The sequence below is a fragment of the Ascaphus truei genome, unplaced genomic scaffold, assembly GCF_040206685.1.
Source record: "Ascaphus truei isolate aAscTru1 unplaced genomic scaffold, aAscTru1.hap1 HAP1_SCAFFOLD_768, whole genome shotgun sequence".
NCBI classification, from domain to species: Eukaryota; Metazoa; Chordata; class Amphibia; order Anura; family Ascaphidae; genus Ascaphus; species Ascaphus truei.
Genome location: NW_027457103.1, coordinates 162,044 through 174,636, shown reverse-complemented (window position 1 = coordinate 174,636; position 12,593 = coordinate 162,044). Strand labels below are relative to the sequence as shown.

Here is a 12,593-nt window from a genome sequence, read left to right as displayed (position 1 = left end):
ATTTAAGATCAACCTTAAAATTCACAACTTAAATGAAGCATTTCAATAGCTTTTACTCGTTGCTACTGTCACTCATTCAGTCACTAACTATTGTTCCCAAGAAGTGCTTTATACTACAAGTACCCACCATTAAGGACAAGCATTGTCATCTACTGCACTTGTTCCCCCACCTGTTGTCTCTCTGTAAGTCTCCTTACATTTCTCTTAGATTGTAAACTACCCAGGACAGGGATTTACTTTCCTATTGTCTGTTTTTGTTTGTTGAACTTATTGTATAATAATTTCCTGTACTTTTTGGTCTCTCTTGTAAAGCGCTGAGTACACAATGGGTGGTATATAAATAGAGATATATGCAGAGTCTAGAGACAAGGCACACGTGTATAGGTAGCTACAGTTTATCCGGGACCGTATGCATCCTTGAAGTGCCTGTCCCAGTTATTTTCTATTGATTGCAATGTAGGAGTGTCTGTCCTGTCTTATTTTTTTTATTATTATTATTATTATTATTATTATTATATATACAAAGATATATACAAAGATTGTTTCCTGTCGTTAGCATGACATTGTGTGACACAGTGTGATGTCATTGATTCAGTAGATTGTGTGCAGACCGGGACTGCAGTACAGTTTCACTGACATGAATAACTTGTGTGGTAGAAGCTCTAGAAGGAGCACAGCTGTGGGAGGGAGGTGGATTTGCTTTGTATCACATGGTTTGGAGCAAGGTTCATTGTATGTATCGTCAATAATAATTATAATAATAATAATGCAATGCTTAACTTTTTTATTTCAAGAGGAAAGACTGCAGAACAGAAGTGAATATTGAAGCCATGTGTTCATTTTCTTGCAAAATAGAAAATTGAAGGACAGTTGAAGAGGAGGAAAATGACTACACAGAGACAGATAAGCAATGTGTATATTTCTCATTTAGTATTTGTCGTTTTATTGACTCCAAAAAATCCGGCTGCTAAGGGTTTCGCATTGGACATATTCACCTCTACTCCACCCCTTCCTGTGACCTGTACCATGCAGATTTTTGTTGATTCAATACATCATGAATAGAGTGTGGCTACAGTATGAAGTACTGACCCAAGGACCACATCTACTACCATTCATAACAAGAACATGTGCAGTAGCGCACTGCTGCAGTTCTATGTTATTGCTATGAAAGGTTGAGGTGGTGCAATCATATGAATCTTGAGTGGGAGGGATCCTGTTTGCATCATTTAATTTGATCTAGGCCAGTAGAGTATATAACTCTCAGTACAGGTTACATATGGCATCAGTATTAGTGATTTAAAGAACAGAAAAACAGGAGTGGAGGACAAAACCAAGTAATGTTGAAGTTACTACTTTTTACTATTTACTTGGTCAGTCTGTACTGTCTACTCCCCACACAGCTGCTAAGGGTTTCCATTTGAGATACATTCACCTTCTACTCTGCACTACTGTGCTACCCTCTATTCAGAGATGAGTTCAAGTCATGTTTACCACTCTAAATCGCTCTGCAGTCATTGATTCAGCACATCATGGGTAGAGCATGGCTATAGATACAGCAAGCTTTATTTTACCCTAATATTGCATTAAAAAATAGAATATCACTCAGTTTCCTACAGATTTACTGATGCTGATAATGCAGAATCTCACCCTCCCATCATAATACACCAGAGGAAGAAATAATCCTTGCTATATATGTACATTGTGTGACATATTGCCTCCATGACCATTGATGGCAAATACATATTCTGTATAGAGCAGCTGTGTTATGATGTAGTTGTTATTGATCATCATTGAGATATAATCACAAGAATCTTATGCAAAGGGAAACTGTTATTAGCATAGTGGAATTTCAGCCCCCAAACTTCTGTAATATTAATGCAATGTCTTACTTTTATTGCAGTGAACACCGAAGAGACGGATCTACTACAACACTGCACAGGACAAGAGTATACACTACAAGCAGCAAAATGATCATGCAGTTGACAATATGTTGTTCTGGTAATGTGCACAATTATTATGTATGGGCTCCACACCACAGTGCTGGACATATTTTGTTAACTTCAACACTACCCCTACCATGGAGATGTCTTCCTGTGATTGGTGTTACTGATTCAGTACATCATATGCACAGTGTGGCTATTATATGATGGATTGATTTAATGAACCCACCAAACACTGATGACATCTGTATCATCTTCTGTAAAGTGCATCTACAGCAGGATATTATCAGCATTTGGGGTGATATAATCAGAGGCATCTATGTGCTTTTGTGCTGGGTAAAGTCCTCCAGCTGAACCGCCCCCCGCCCCCCACCCCCCTACACCTCCTGCCACACAGGCAAACTTACTTACACACACAGCACACTTACTTATGCACACTGACACTTGGCATACCTACACACACACCCCACAGCCACTGGCATGCATGCAGAGTCCTGGGCATGCAGGATGGGCATGCAGAGTACAGAATATCTCCACCTTGCTCTGGCCCGTACTCTTGGCCTACCCCCAGCATCTGTCACCCACAACCTCTGTTCCCTCCCTGTAAATTGCTGCACTAACACACCTTGGTCAGCGCTGCAACCGATCACAGCACCGGATCATGTCACTGTGATAGGAAGCAGTGCTAATTGACCGGTCAATCAATGCCACGTGGCAACATACGCACCAAAAGAGATTTCCATGCCCCCTGACAGGCTACTCCCTGGGCAGTGACCCTGCTCATCTTCCACCTCTGATCACAATATTCTCTCTTGGAGAGTGTAGCAAATTGGAGTTGGGGGAATTTCACCTCTGCAGTGCATGTAGAGTCCTGTATGCAGAGTACAGAAAGTCTCCACCTTAGTCTGGCCCGTACTCTTGGCCTACCCACAGCATCTGTCACCCACAAATAATACATACACTAATACTCCCCACAATACACACTTTAATACCTCCTCAATAATAATCTCCCCAATAATATTATAGTCTTAAACACAATATACACAATACCCCCTAACACAAGATACCCAATCTAACACTCTCCTCTGCACCTCAACATAATATACACACTATAATACCCTACACACAATATAATACTCCCACACACACACACAATATACACACTATCCTCCTACCGCCATAAAACACAACCAATAATACACACACACTTTGTGGATGTTGGGACCAGCTCCTTGCATGCACCAGTGAAAGAGAGAGGCCTGCCATCCGTGCCTCCCTCCGTTTCCCATCTTCTCCCTGTCTCCCTCCCTTTCTTTGCATCTCCCTGCATCTTTGCGTATACCCAGTCAGTGACGGCTCCGGTCACGTGATGCCTTAATATGGGCTTATCCATATATCTGTTGCAGAGATGGAGAGAGACCTGGAGATTTTACATTTCCTTATAATTCATATTGGTACTTAGTACGGGCACTTATTGTTTTATCAGTACTGGGTACCTGACCGTACTGGCCTACGAGTGAGAAGGCAATATTGGCATCACACAGTTACTGTTGAATATGTCATTCAATCCATTTTGAAAATAGTAATGCAATGTGGTTTTGTTTTGTTTGCTTTTTGCAGTAATGAAGAATGAAAAAGTTATATTAAAATTAAATTGGAGGGGAACTGGATTCAGCATTTCTTCATGAACTCTGCACTTGTGAGCATTGACCTTCTTGAGTGCCCTGACAGGTACACGCAACTTTAAGACTATAATCTTCATCAACTGCTGTGCAAGCTTTCGTGCTATACCTCCCCCTCCGGTTTTGATTTATACATTTGCTCTCTCAATTCATGTCCTCTAATATCTGGAGGCTCTCTCCTAGCATTTCTCTCTACCACAGCACGTCATCCCAATGTAACCTCTCTCTTGTTCTTTCTGTTTACTGTTTCCTCACTCCTCTGTAAAACTTTTCTAATTTCTCTAACTTCCACACTCCTGCTTTTATCCACATGTTCTATACACTTTCCTTCCCCTACCTTTGCATGTGTCTACACAAAGCACCATTTGTACAGACCTCTATTGCAGCTATTTCTGCACTGCTCAATGAAATGCACTCCTGCACATCCTATTCTTTTCCACCTTCCCTCATTCTCTACGCCCCCCTCTCAAAGCCCCATCTCTCTATGTCTCCTCTCTCTACGCCTATCTGTCTCATTCTCTTGACGCCCTTCTCTCTCTACATATCCCTATCTCTGTCTCTCTCTACACCTATCTCTGTGTCTCCTTCTATGCTCGCTGATGTTGGGGGATATCTCTTATAATCTTGGACCGGCTCATATACACATCAGGCCTCCCTACTAAGAGTGTTAACCTATCTAATGTAATCCACATTCCTTTCCTTACTTTTCTCTTCCCTTCTCCTGTGCCCTCTGGAATGTCCACTCTTACTAACAAGGCTCTAGTTGTACATATCCTCTTCTGCTCTCATCAGTCACAATCAGTCATTCCCCTCACCGCATCTTACCTGTCCCACTGATTTGCCTCTGCTTAATTAAACTCTCCTCTGACATCTACTCTAACCTCTCTTCTCTCTTCTCTCTCTTTCTTTCTGCTTAAACTAACAATCTTATTAACTCTTACAATGCTATCCTCCTATCTATATGCCCCCTATAGGCTCTGACACACTCATCCCTCTAACCCACACCTTTGGCTAAATTCCCAAACACACTCATCACACTTCCACTCGCTGTTCTTAATACCTACGGAGGAAATCTCACACTTTGTTTGATTTTTCTACAGTAAAAATGTCTCCTGTCCTGTATAAAGCTGCTCTCTAGGGCTAAATACACTACTTTTTTCCACACTCATCAACACTCAAATTTAATTTACGCTGTTTTTTTTCTCTGTATTTGACTCCCTCCACTGACCTTCTCCTCCCACTTGCCATCCTTCCTTCACTTCTCCTCAAGCATTTGACTACTTCAGAGGCAAGGTGGATGCCACCCAAAAGGAGATTCCTTCTGTCCCTTCCCCCTTCTCTCCTTCTACCCAAATCTCCTTCTGCACTTGACTCCTTTTCTTCTCTTACAGAGCTGGAAGCTAATCATCTTCTATTCTCCCTCTACCACATGCCCTCTAGATCGTATCCCCTCACACCTTACTGCATCTCTTAGTCCCCACTCTCACCCACATCTTCAATTTCTCCCTATTCTCTGGATTTTTGCCCTCTTACTTTAAGCCTGTAGCGGTCACCCTTTTGTCAGAAACAAACTACACCCTATGTGCCTTACTAACTACCGCTCTGTATCCCTCATGCTGTTTGCCTTCTAATTGCTAGTGTCAACATTCTTAAATCACATGCCCTCCTGGATCCTTTACAACCTGCCTTTCGTACAGCACGTTCTACAGACTGTGCTTAAAGCTAATTCCCAAGGTTTTTCCCTACTAATCCTACTTGATCTATCGGCTGCGTTTGATGCTCTCAATCACTCTCCTCCTTCATATTCTAAACTCGCTCTTGGTATCAGTAACAAAGTTCTATCCTGGTTTTCATCATAACTTTCCTGTCACACATTCTCCATCTCTGTTGCTAACATGTCTTCGTCTTCTATTGATCTGTCTGTGGGTATACATCAGGGCTCTGTTCTGAGATCTCTCTTTCTCTCTACATACTATCATTTGGTGACTTCATCAATGCTTTTGGCCTTGGATATAATCTCTATGCGGATGATACACACACAAATCTATCCACCCCTGTTCTCACTCCTGCAATCCAGTCCCTACTCTTGGGTTGTCTCCTGGCTATATGCTCATGGATGGCACTCCACTGCCTTAAACTTAATGTCTAACACTGGGCTCATATTATCCCCTTTCTCCATCACAGTAAACAGTACTACCATCTATCTTGTCATCAAACATGTTGCATAGGAGTAACATTTGGCTCTTCAATTCCATCTCCATTCACATGCACGGCTATGGGTAAAATGTGTTGCCTCTTTCTCTGTAATATTGCCAAGATCTTCCCTTTCCCCTCTCAACCTACTGCTAAAACTCCAATGTATACTGTTATCCTATAGGTTATTTTAACATACTACTAACAGGCCTCCATGCTTCACAACTTTCTCCTATGCAAAACTCTGCTGCTTGAATTATCTCACTTTCTCCCACAACAGTCTCTGCTCATCTCCTTAAATCCCTGTCCTGGCATCCCATCAAGTTTTTGTATCACCTACAAAGTTCTCCTCCTTACCTTTTTGTTAAGGCTCTCCATTAATCTGCTCCTTCTTGCATATCATCTTTGATCTCTCGTTATGCCCTTGCTTGTCTCTTGCACTATAACCATAACTGTCTCCTGTAAACTTCTTTCACCTCTACTGTTCTCTCACTTGCCTGAAACCATTTTCCATCACTGCACCGTACATGTGAAACTTCCTCACACTCAGTATATGCCAACATAACCTCTTCCACCCACATGTAAGACCAATCTTAAAATTCACGACTTAAATCAAGCATTTAAAAAACTTTGACTCGTGGCTACTGTCCCACACCCACAGTCACTGCTAACAACTATTGTTCCCAAGATGTGCTTTCTACTAATTGTACCCACCATTAAGGACAAGCATTGTCATCTACTGCACTTCTTCCCCCAACTGCTGCCTCTCTTTAAGTCTTCTAACATTTCTATTAGATTGTAAAGTTCCCAGGGCAAGGATTTACTTTCCTATAATCTGTTTTTATTTGTCGCACTTATTTTTTAATTATTTTTCCCCTCTCCCCTAATGATATACATATAGGTTTTCCTGTCATTTGCATGACAGAGTTATTATGGTTAACTATTGCATCATGTAGACTGCCTTTTCAGTGTGATGTAATTGATTCAGTACTTTGTGTGCAGACTGTGACTGCAGTACAGTGTCACGAACATTAATGACTTGTGTGGTAGAAGCTCTAGAAGGAACACAGCTATGGGAGGGAGGTGGATTTACTTTGGATCACATGGTTTGGCGCAAGGTTCATTGTATGTATGATCATAACCATGCAATGCTTAACTTTTATTTCAGGAGGGAAGAACAGTGAATATTGAAGCCATGTGTTTCTTTTCTGTCAGAAGAGAAATTTTGAAAGACAGTTGAAGAGGAGGAAAATGACTACACAGAGACAGATAAGCAATGTGTATATTTCTCATTTAGTATTTGTCGTTTTGTTGACTCCACACAATCCAGCTGCTAAGGGTTTCGCATTGGACATATTCCCCTCTACTCTACCCTTCCTGTGATCTGTACCATGCAGGTTTTTGTTGATTCAATACATCATGAGTAGAGTGTGGCTGCTGTATGAAGTATTGACCCAAGGACCACATCTACTACCATTCATAACAAGAACATGTGCAGTAGCGCACTGCTGTAGTTCTATGTGTTTTATTAAAGGTTGAAGTGGTGCAATCATATGAATCTGGAGTGGGATGAATCCTGTTTGCATCATATGGTTTCATCTAGGCCAGTAGAGTATATCTCTCAGTACAGGTTACACATGGCATCAGTAGTAGTGATTTAAAGAACAGAAAAAACAAGAGAAACTTCAATGTTGATAACAAAGCTAAGTAATGTTGAAGATACTCCTTTAACTATTTATTTGATCAGTCTGTACTGTCTACTCCCCACACAGCTACTAAGTCTTCCATTTGAGATACATTCACCTCCTACTCTGCACTGCTGTTCTGTCCTCTATTCAGAGATGAGTTCCAGTCATGTTTACCACTCTGAATCACTCTGCAGTCATTGATTCAGCACATCATGGGTAGAGCATGGCTACAGATACAGTAAGCTTTATTTTACCGGCTGATCATCCATAATATTGCATTAAAACATAGAATATTACTCAGTTTCCAAAAGATTCAGTGATGCTAATAATGCAGAATCTTACAACACATCCCATCATAATGCACCAGAGGAAGAAATAATCCTTGCTACACTACCGACACGTTTTATTGAAGCACGGCTAGCACCGCAAGCCGGGGGATGCCCCGGCGTGCTAGCCGCACTCCCTCAGCGTGCCGCGCATCACCGATGCACGGTCACGCGTCATCGGGTGCCTGCGCCCCCTGCACGCGCATCCAGGGCTCCCCGAGGGAGCACTGGTGTCCCGCGATGTGGGGGACAGCGGCAGGGGGTTCCGGGGGACCCGACGGACCCGGCAGCGGAAGGGAGAAAGCCCCGATCGGAGGGCGCTCCTCCGCTGCTTCGGCGTGCGCCCGGCACCCTCCGGCGCGCGCCAGGTTACTGCTGTGGCCAAGAACGGGCAAATGCTCGAATAAACTCGGCCGCAGCAGTATATCTGTACATTGTGTGACGTTTGGCCTCCATGACCATTGATAGCAAATACATATTTTGTATTGAGCGGCTGTGTTATGATGTAGTTGTTATTGATCATCATTGAGATATAATCACAAGAATCTTATGCAAAGGGAAAATGTCTGCAGCATAGTGGGATTTCAGCTCCCAAACTTCTGTAATATTAATGCAATGTCTTACTTTTATTGCAGTGAACACTGAAGAGACGGATCTACGACAACACTGCACAGGACAAGAGCAAACACTACAAGCAGCAAAATGATCTTGCAGTTGCAAGTATGTTCTGTAATGTGCACAATTATTATTTATGGGCTACACACCACAGTGCTGGACATATTCTGTTAACTTCTACCCCTACCATGGAGATGTCTTCCTGTGATTGATTCAGTACATCATATGCACAGTGTGGCTATGATATGATGGATGGATTTAATGAACCCACCACCCACTGACATCTGCATCATCTTCTGTAAAGTGCAGCAGGATATTATCAGCATTTGGGGTGGTATAATCTGGGGCATCTATGTGCTTTTGTGCCTGGATAAGTTCCTCCAGCTGAACCACCCCCCTATACCTGCCACACAGGCATACTTACAGAGCACACTTACTTATGCACACTGACACTTGGAATACACACACACACACACACACACACAGACACTGTCATGCATGCAGTGTCCTGTATGCAGAGTACAGAAAGTCTCCACCTTACTCTGGCCCGTACTCATGGCCTATCCCCAGCATCTGTCATCCACAACCTCTGTTCCCTCCCTGTAAAGTGCTGCACTAACACACCTGGGTCAGCGCTGCAGCTGATCACAGTGCCGGATCATGATGTCAATGGGATAGGCAGCAGAGCTGATTGACAAGTCAATCAATGCAGCTCCGCAATATATGCACCAAAAGAGATTTCTGTACCCCCTGTCAGGCTATTCCCTGGGCAGCGACCCTTCTCACCCCTCTCATTCCACCTCTGATCACAATAATCTCTCTTGGAGTGTGTAGCAAATTGGAGTTGGGGGAATCTCACCTCTGTAGTGCATGGTCACAATCTGGGCACTGTACCCAAATATTGGGCAATGTGGCACGTCTTACAGTAGAGAATAGAATAAGTAACTATATTCTTTACTTGTGTATTAAGGAACTTATTTGCAATAAAAATTCAGTCCACCTGGGACCAAGACTTTCTGGTTTTCTGAACAAAGTGGAATTGTTTTCCTATAATTTTATATTCTCTGAAATGTAACATCACAATAAAGTACTCCTATTTTTTTCCTTTGTGCTTTTTTATGGACTATTCCTTTATGTATTTCACTTAATGGGACTAATTACCTTACGATTAGATTTCACTTGTATTTTCTTGGGTTACTCTTTGGAATTTCTCTCTGTGTTCATTTATACTATCTTATTTAGAGCAGTCTTTGCCATTGGACCCCATTTCTTGCCAGAGAGATCTGTAACACAGAGTATTGAAGAGAGTACAGAACAGTGGTGAAGTAGATTTTTATGCTTCTAGGCAGCCTCCCTTCTCACCATGTATTCTGCCCCCGACGGTCTCTTGCACTGCTCCCTCCTACACCCACTCTCCTCACTCTTCCCTCCCCTCCCCGCTATCACTCAATGACCCCCTCTCATTCAATCCTGCTCCCTTACTCCCCCCTCACTCATTCTTCCTTCTGCACACACAATCCTCCCGAATATCACTCCCAAACAACACACACACTAATTCTCCCCACAATACACACTATAATACCTCCTTGTGACGATAGCTTCCACAGGCTTATTAATATTACACAAAAATAATTGGGTTTGAACTGAACGAGGCTTAAGATATAATAAATTGTATTTATTCCTTAGAATATAGGTGAACACAACAGATAATACAGTAACGAACAAGAAGTACACTTACTTAAGGGTTGGGGAATGAGAAGTATGATGTAGCATTTCTTTCAGCAGTGAGGAAATCATTCAGGTGATATCAGGTAACCATATCAGCAAACGAAGACAAAGGATATATGGGTGGACAGCAGTTTATAAACCATTCTCCTTCTATTCTTAACCTTAAGCACAGGGGATTGGTTTACAATTACCTCCAGCCACTCACTAACGTGGGAAAGCATTCTGACCCATGCCCCCCTGCTAGTTGGCACATGCGCAGTAGAACTCTGGGGGTCTCATTTCTGAAGCCCCACATTTACGTCAGGAATGCCAGACAGTCTACCATTTGGAGTTCTGGCAGGAAAACCTTTGTTGAAAGGTGTTAACTGGAACACTTAAGACCTGCCCTGGTTTGGGCTTCGGATAAACAGTGAGGGTGATAAAACTCTTTGAACAGCACTTAAATCCTAGACATAGCGGCGTCCCCAGGGCCATCTGCTACCTTATGGCCCAAAAGAATCTCTTCTGGGTCTTTGTCCATACCTTAAGATACACTATTAAGCATAAAACATAAACGTATTAAAATATCCGGTTCCGTTAGGTTTAGCAGGTCCAAACTTCCCAGTTCGCATTGCCAGAACTGGGACACCATATGGTCCAAAAAGCGACTTGCTACGACCTAAGAAACCGAAGTTACACCAATGCACATTAAATCATTTTAATACAAAAATCTCCATTGAAAAAGAAATCTCAGCTTTTCACTAAATCCCCATTGAAAACAACGGGCAGCTCCGCCATAGACTTTCAATGGTAAATCGCCGCCATTGAAGTCAATGGGGGTTTTCTGCCATTGAAGTTTATGGGAAAAGTCCCGAACTTCAAGGGGGTCCATACTCCGTCGGGTTGGTCCAAGCGGGTCAAGGATGGTTCTGCAGCGATGCCGGAGCAGTGACTACAGATACCCCAAACCCTGATCCGCTGAACCCTCCGGAACCGGAGATATGGATTCCTAAAATTCAGCATTTCTCACTTAGTCATTTTTCTGAGCCGTTTCTGCCGCCGCCGGCAAAGCCTATGGCGCGACCCGCTCTATCTGGTTCGACCCTTATCGGGGGTCCAGGATTCGGGGACCCGGTGGTGGTCGAGTGGGGGGACGCTTAGGAACTAGGGGCAAAAAGAATTTTATCCCTAGGTGCCCTAAAACAGTTTATTTCCCCGCTAATTGACGTTGAACTTGACCCAGTGATTTTAGCTCTTTTGATGGACATTGTATCCGCTTTGCGGTTTGCGGTCTGGACGGCAGCCAACTAGGTTACCTCGAGGCATCTCCATTGAAGTCAATGAGCCCATTGACTTTCAATGGGAAACCGCCGCTCTCCCTCTCGGACGCCACCTGCTGGTCACTACAGGAAACAGGACGAAAACAGCACAAATTCCTATTGAAATGCATTGAGCCCTAATGGCGGCCAATGGGGACCTGCAAAATGGTGCCCGAAAAGGCGGGAAACTTACACAAAGAGCTATAATCATTAAAGAATTATTAACCCTTGTGCTCCCGGATGGATTCTAGTGTGTGTGTGATGCAAACACTGAGTAACCAGACATTACAATGGAACAGGGGAAAATACATTTACATGTCATAACAAGGGTTACATCACATTTCTGGACCGCAGCCCAGTTAACCCCTTGTCTCCCTGGTGCGGTCAGGGTTGGCCAAATGGGGTGCAACCCCTTTAATACCGGGCCACCCCCTCTCTCCCTCTACACCTCCCCTTCTTAATGCGTGTCCTGTGGCCCACTGGCCCTGACGGGGAGTGGGGCACTGCTGGCACCATTAATGAATTCAGTCTTAGAGGGATAGTCCTGGCGTGAAAGTCCATCAGCATTGCTGTTTTCACTACCCTTTTTGTGCTGAATGGTGAATTCAAATTCTTGCAAAGCCAAGCTCCATCTCAGCAGTTTGGCATTTTCCCCTGATACCCTCTGTAGCCAGCTCAGGGGATTGTGGTCGGTAATGACCGTGAAAGCGCTCCCATAGACATAGGGCTGGAGCTTTTTGAGTGCCCACACAATGGCCAAGCACTCCTTTTCAATGGTGGCATATGCCACCTCCCTGGGGAGCAGTTTGCGACTGAGATACACCACAGGGTGCTCTTTGCCGTCGTCCCCCACCTGGCTCAACACAGCCCCCACACCAAAGTCTGAGGCATCAGTCTGAATAAGAAAATGCTTGGTATAATCTGGGGCAGCCAGGATGGGGGCCTCAGCAAGCGCAGCTTTCAGTGCCTGGAAAGCAGTTTCACAGCAGGAGACCAGGTAATAAGCACAGGCAGTTGCTTCTTAGTCAGATCAGTCAGGGGTTTGGCCACGGCGCTGTACTGTGGGACAAATTTCCTGTAGTACCCTGCGGTGCCCAAAAAGGCCATGACCTGTTTCTTGGTT

The 12,593-nt window shown here is 43.6% G+C and overlaps 1 long non-coding RNA gene across 1 annotated transcript; it reads left to right on the top strand.

The window, feature by feature from the left end:
* Positions 1-796: 796 nt before the first annotated feature.
* LOC142486180 (uncharacterized) lies at positions 797-9,504 on the top strand. The gene is made up of 4 exons (XR_012798845.1): positions 797-1,998; positions 3,561-3,671; positions 6,984-7,093; positions 8,465-9,504. It is a non-coding gene; the product is annotated as an uncharacterized LOC142486180 (long non-coding RNA).
* Positions 9,505-12,593: the final 3,089 nt, after the last annotated feature.